This window comes from Anthonomus grandis, chromosome 4, assembly GCF_022605725.1.
Source record: "Anthonomus grandis grandis chromosome 4, icAntGran1.3, whole genome shotgun sequence".
Classification (NCBI taxonomy): Eukaryota; Metazoa; Arthropoda; class Insecta; order Coleoptera; family Curculionidae; genus Anthonomus; species Anthonomus grandis.
In genome coordinates this window covers 3,206,077-3,212,663 of record NC_065549.1, presented here as the reverse complement: position 1 = coordinate 3,212,663, position 6,587 = coordinate 3,206,077, and the positions used below count along the sequence as shown (strand labels likewise).

Here is a 6,587-nt window from a genome sequence, read left to right as displayed (position 1 = left end):
GTACCATTTTTTACTGTTAAAAATAGATTGAACCCCGGCATAGCCGTGATGTTTCGTTGTAACTAAAGCTTTCCATGCTTTTGAAGACGTTTGAAATTTCTTGCTTAAGAGGATTAAAAATATCTTTTATGTCATATAACATTTTTCTAGGAATATTTAAGTCTGTCCCAATCTTGGCCAGAGTATCTGCCTCCGTATTTCCGGTTATACCAGAGTGTCCTGGAATCCAGGATAATTTGATGTTATAATAATTTTGTGACAATCAGCCTTTTTGTAGACAAAACCCAATGTTCGGAGTTAGCTGCAAAGAAAGGGTTACAGAGTTTTGTTATGGCTCCCTTTGAATCTGAAAAGACTATCGCATTTTTAATTTTTTGGTTAATAGCAGTTTTAATGGCATCATGTATTGCAATTATTTCTGCTTTATATATACTTAAATTGTTGGGGAGTCTTTGTGAGAATTTATAATTCAAAGAGGGGATGGATATGCCAAACCCCACCTTTTCACATTTTTTTGATGCATCAGAAAAAATTAATGTATATTGGGCTTTTAATTTGTTGGATTCTGCCGCAAATATGTTTTTAGATATACCATCCCCTTTTTTACAGTTAAGATTTATGGGTTTTCGGGTAGTCGGTGATTTGTTATAGATAGGATTTTAGAAATGAATTTAAGGGCAATTATCTTTCTTCTGTGTTCTAGATCCATGACAGATGCTTCTGCCAAAAGTGCAACCTTAGGGGTAGAACGCATACATCCCAGACATATATGTAAGCCTTCATAAAAAACTACATCTAATCTATTGAGTGCAGTGTTTGAACAAGGCTTGAAAAAAATTGATCCAAAATCCAGATGGGATTGTACTAAAGCAAAAAAGACAATTAGAAGGGTTTTTGGGTCAGCACCCCACTATACCCTACAAAGTGCTCTTAGGACATTTAGTGATTTTTTGGCCTTATTAGTAATATTAATAATATGAGGTGCCCATTTTAGGTTTTCATGTAGAATTACACCCAGATATTTTACCTGTCGTTTATAAGAAATTGTTGAATTGTATAGGTGGTGGGGCATTGCTTCTCCTCCCTCTAGTAAACCAAATTGCCTCGCATTTGTTATAAGAAACAGATAGGTTATGTTCACTGAGAAATAAGTGTATGCGCTCTAGGGCATTATTTATTTTATTCACCATGGAAGTGACATTTTTACCCTTAATAATTACTGCCAGATCATCAGCATACCCAATTAATTATAGATGCTTCTCCCAGATTTAAATCAAAAATGTCCCTTATATATATGTTGAATAAAATCGTACTTAGGGGGGAGTAGAGATGTGTAGTTCACGAACGAACTAGTTCGAATGAACTACTCTCCGTAGTGAACGAGATGAACTAGTTCGCAACAACCTTAAAAGATCGTTCACTGCGAACTAGATAGGCGATCGCGATTGATGTGACAAGGATATAGGAGCAGAACCAAGACCGACTGAACGTAAAATCAAATGACTCATTTTGCATTTGCGCCGATCTTTCGTATTCGGTTCATTTCAGCTATTAGCTTGGTTTGTTTTGATAATTCCCCGATATTTAAAGGTTATGTTTTAAATTTTGTCCAGTTTATAGATTTCAGTTTAATATTTAATTATTATCAGTGACTAGTAAGAGTATATTTGACTTTTTTTTCATTTGTTAATACCGTGGAAGTGTACAGTGAACTGAAAAGTTTTTAATTGTATATAATAACTTTACATTATATAACATCGAAAAATGTCTTAAGAAACGAAGTGATGCAGTGACGCATTTTGACGTTGTGCCTGAAAATAGTAATAAGGCGAAGTGTTGCTACTGTAAGCAAATTTTATCAATATCGGGGGGATCGGTTGGAAACTTGACCAGACATATAAAATAGATTCACCCTACTATATCCGCTACAAGATCTGAGCCACCGCCACATTGTTTTTCATCACAGAAGGACAAACACAAAACGGTAAGTTATATTTAATATAACTGGAACTGCGTATAATATGTTAACTTTAAAGTTTGAAAATAATAAATAATAATGTGTCAAGTAAAAACAAAATAACTGGAAAAATAAAAATAGATATTTATTTCTTTTAGTGTGTAAAAAAGGTGGCTGTTAATTTAGTTAAAAATGCGCATTTGTACGTAGATCTAAGTCTTTTACCGCAAATTCTAGTTATTTCAATATTTGCTTGCGTTCAAAATAATTCGTTTTTAAAAGGATTTTAAGAAAAATTAACTATACTTTTTAATCCGGACTAATTTTAAGTTCGTTAATTTAATATTGGATAATTATGTTTGTAGATCATGACTACGACCCTGGTCCCAGCGAGATCCACAATACTTAGAGTAAAAAATTTAAGGTGAGTCAACTGCAATCTGATATTTCAACATACTTACGAAGTACAAAGCTGATAGGTACCTCTTTCTAAAAGCAAAGAACTGGATTTTCAGTTATTAAGGATGATTGTCAAAAGATACTACCCTTTTAGTATGGTGGAAGATCCGGAACTTATCAAATTAATGGAACTTGCTGTTCCTGGAAGGTACCTGGCCGAAAAACAATAAGCGAGAGTCTTTTGTCAAAAAGTTATGAAAAAATAAAAGAAAAAATTGAAGCACAACTTTTTTCCGTCGAATATGTAAGTGTAACTACAGACTCCTGAACTTCATTTAGTTGACCACATTTAGTTGATTGTTTCCAGTATAATGAAAGGCATACCGCCGAAAACCTAAAAGAATTATTAAGATCAAAATTTAAACAATTTCAAATAGATAATAAAATTGTCTGCGTTGTTAGTGACAATGCAGCAGATATTCTGATGGCTGTGAGAAATGGTGGGTGGAAGTCCAATGGTTATTTTGGTCATTCAATTAACCTTCTAGTCTTGGAAGGTTAATTGAATTGGAAGGAAATTTCAGACCTTTTAAATAAAATTAAGGCGATAGTAACGTTTTTCAAACAAAGTTCTTCGGCGTTAGCAAAGCTAAAAGAAATTCAGAAGCAAATAGGGCTTTCTGAACTTAAACTAAAGCAAGACGTCGTAACCCGGTGGAATTCCACTCTAGATATGGTAGAAAGGGCGGTTACTATAAAAAATGCCCTGATTTCCACTTTAGCCCTTGTAAACGCAGAATTAAATACAGTTTCCGCCACGGATTGGGCTATGTTAGAAAAGTTGACAGACATTGCGAATTTTTCAAGAAATCACAGAAGAAATCAGTGCTGAGAAAAACGTTACTATTTCAAAAAATCTAGTCCTTGTTTATGCAATGTATCAGCATATCCAAATCTTTTACATGCAGGAAGATATAGAGCCAGAACTTAGGGCGGTACTTTTTTTAAAAAGGTACGGAAATTTTTTTAAAAAGATTTGGAAATATTGAAGACATCGACATATTAGCGGAGTCAACCGTTTTAGATCCTCGGTTTAAAAAATTTGGATTTAAAGATGAAAGAAAATATGCTAACACAGTTGCCAATCTTCGAAAAAAATTGCCTCATATTTATTCCTCCAAACATGTACTTCATCCGATAGAAAATCAGGAAGCACCTTCAACAACTCCATCAGAAAAAAAAACATCCATGTGGTCCATGTTTGATGAAACTGTTGAAAAATTGGCACCGGAAAAAATCCAACTTCGGCCGTTATTATCGAATTCGACAGATATTTAGGCGAACCCCTTCTTCCTTCGAACCGAAAGGAAGACCCATTAAAGCGGTGGTATGAACGTCGCCGTGTATATCCCACGATTTATCGATTTATGAAAAGTCGACTATGTATTCCTGCAACGTCAGTTCCGTGCGAACGTATTTTTTCAAAAGCAGGACAAGTCTTAAAAGAAAAACGTGCACAGCTGAAATCTAAAAAAGTTTCCGAAATTTTATTTCTTAACAGCAATCTTTAGTAGTTTTAATATTAGTTATTACTTAGGTTATTTATTCATGTGTTTGAATACCAACTTAGTTGTTCAAATAACTATGACTCATAATTAAGTTTTGAAAAAACTTTATTTTTTTGTCTTAAAATTTAAAAAGCCTTTAAGTTGCTTAAATAAAAATTTCATTCAGTTGTTATCACTTTTTGGATAAATAAAAACCGTTTTATTTGTCCTTTTTTTAACGTGAACTACTATGAACTAGTTCAATGAACTATTCTGGATTATGAACGAGACCGAGTGAACTAGTTCACGTAAATGAACTAAAAATCCCATCTCTATGGAAAATTAAGTGGTTAGTGGTTTGCTGCTCTTGATAAAAGTGAGGTTATGTTGCACTGGACCACCTCCTACCTAGTTTGCCAAATTTATCAGCGCGGCTTGTTATTTGTCATATAAATTGGCGATTCGTGTTCCCTTGTGGGCGTTTAAACGTAAAGCCGCGACTGCGTATGAGCGCAACTTGAATTGTTTGCAAGTACATAGAAAAGTCAATAGCAGAAATGCGTTAAAGAGCCCAAAAAAACCAAAAAGTTTGCCCCAGCCGGGAATCGAACCCGGGTCTGCAAACACTCGGTCTGTTGCTCTGCCACTGAGCTACCGGGGCGGCGGGTTTTTTTGAACCCTTTAACGCTACCTCATTTTATTTTCCGTTTTATTTTTTACACCCTTCAAGTTACGCATGCGCAGTTTGTTATTGATCTTTATACACCCTTGCACCGCATATAATAAGCCATTGAGAAACAAAAACAGCAAACAGAGCTCTTTCAACCAACCAACCAACAGAAAAAAAAAGAGTGCGTACCAACCAACACGTCCAACAACAACAACAATAATAATAATAATTCAAAAAAATAAATTAATAAAAGCTCAAGTTACTCTACAATCCACAACTGACGTGAAAATCGCTAATAGGTATAAGGACACAACATCTAGACTGATGATGGATTAATTATAATTATTAATAAATTCGAAACGGTGCAGTATTATATTAAAAATTAAAAAAAAATAAAGAAAAAGATTCACGGAACGGAAGCATTGAAGATCCGGGTTTACGGTTATCGCGATTTCAAGCACTTGCAATCGAAACCTTATAGCAGCAAACCCTAGATGAAAACAAGTGCGGGAAATCGCTTTGTATTTTTTACTGTGCAAGAGCGAGACAAAAGTATTATATAAATTAATTGTTTAATAAATCGATACTAGCTAGCCCTCAAGTATGAAGGTTGTGATTGAATATATCGATACAGACTTTTGAAGTTAAGAAATATAAGTAACTTTATTTCAAATGTCGATACTGGGCTTGAGACAGCATTCATTTAATTAAGAAATATCGATGCAGGACCTCATGTTTAAAAGAAAATAGTAGAAATGTCGATACTGGACTTTTTATAAAAATCATACATCACCCACGAGTTTATCGATATAAATAGATTAAAATGTCGATACAAAGCTTGCACGGTAAAAAATAACGTCGGACGTCAATGCATCGATTCCGTTTTCGGTTGCCCAACACAGAATGCGCCTCAAAGTTCTAATCAAACTCCACAAGTAGCAGGTTGTATTATTTTAAAAATGAGTATTAAATACTAAATAAAGCTGACTCGGAAAGTCTCGGATTTCCAATCGGTCGATTAAATGAACGGTTTATTCTCGTTTTTGGTTTTAGTCGTTAAACTGGTGCATACGGGTCGTAGGTAAAGGTGCCCTGAAGCGCAGAAGCCAATGTATATATAAAAAAAATATATAGGAAAAAGTACCCAAGTTTTATTAAATTTACGTTAGTATGTACGGGGCGGTCCAATTTTGAGCCTCGATATTACGAAAATGTAAGAGATATGGTGGGGTTCAAGAAAATTTTTAAAATTCCCGCGCTGTTTGTGTATGACAGAGATTAACTTACGGCAAAAACTACATGCCAGACAAAGACGGAAAAACATATGGTTGTTTTCATAAAAATATTACAGCTCAATCAGTCTAACAGAGACAACTTCATGACCAATGGGCCAAACAGAGACAGCTCTACAGTTTTTTATTGTGTTTGGTTTCATAGAAACATTGACAGTTTTTTTTATAATACAAGAAGTTAAATAAAGATACATTTATTGCAAAACTCATGCGTCAAATAAAGATAGCTAGTTATTCAGATTTTAATTTTTTTCTTCATAGAAATATTGATGCATTTTTTTACAATATAAATCAAACAGAGATAAACTTATGAGAGGGCCCATGACCCAGACAGAAATCGTTATACGTGTTTTAATTGTTTTCGGTTACAAAAAAATATTACCACTCTCTTTTACAGTGCAACTAGTCAAGGAGAGATAAATTTATGATGATAAATTTATGATGATACGGTGTTTAATTGTGTTTGTTTTCATAGAAACATTAAAACAGTTTTGTAAATGCAAAGAGTCAAACAGAGATAAACTTATGGCACCACTCATGGGTCAGACAGAGATAACTACTACACGGTTTTTAATCGTGTTTGGTTAAATAAAAATATTTTCAAACTTCTTTAGAACACCACGAGTCGAAGAGAGATAAACTTATGGAAACACGCATGGGCTAAACAGAGATAGCTCTACGGATTTTAATTGTGTTTGGTTTCATAAAAACATTAACACATT

The 6,587-nt window shown here is 34.1% G+C and overlaps 1 non-coding gene across 1 annotated transcript; it reads right to left on the bottom strand.

The window, feature by feature from the left end:
• Positions 1–4,493: 4,493 nt before the first annotated feature.
• Trnal-gag (transfer RNA leucine (anticodon GAG)) lies at positions 4,494–4,564 on the bottom strand. Its single transcript has one exon. It is a non-coding gene; the product is annotated as a tRNA-Leu (tRNA).
• Between the last annotated feature and the right edge of the window lie 2,023 nt (positions 4,565–6,587).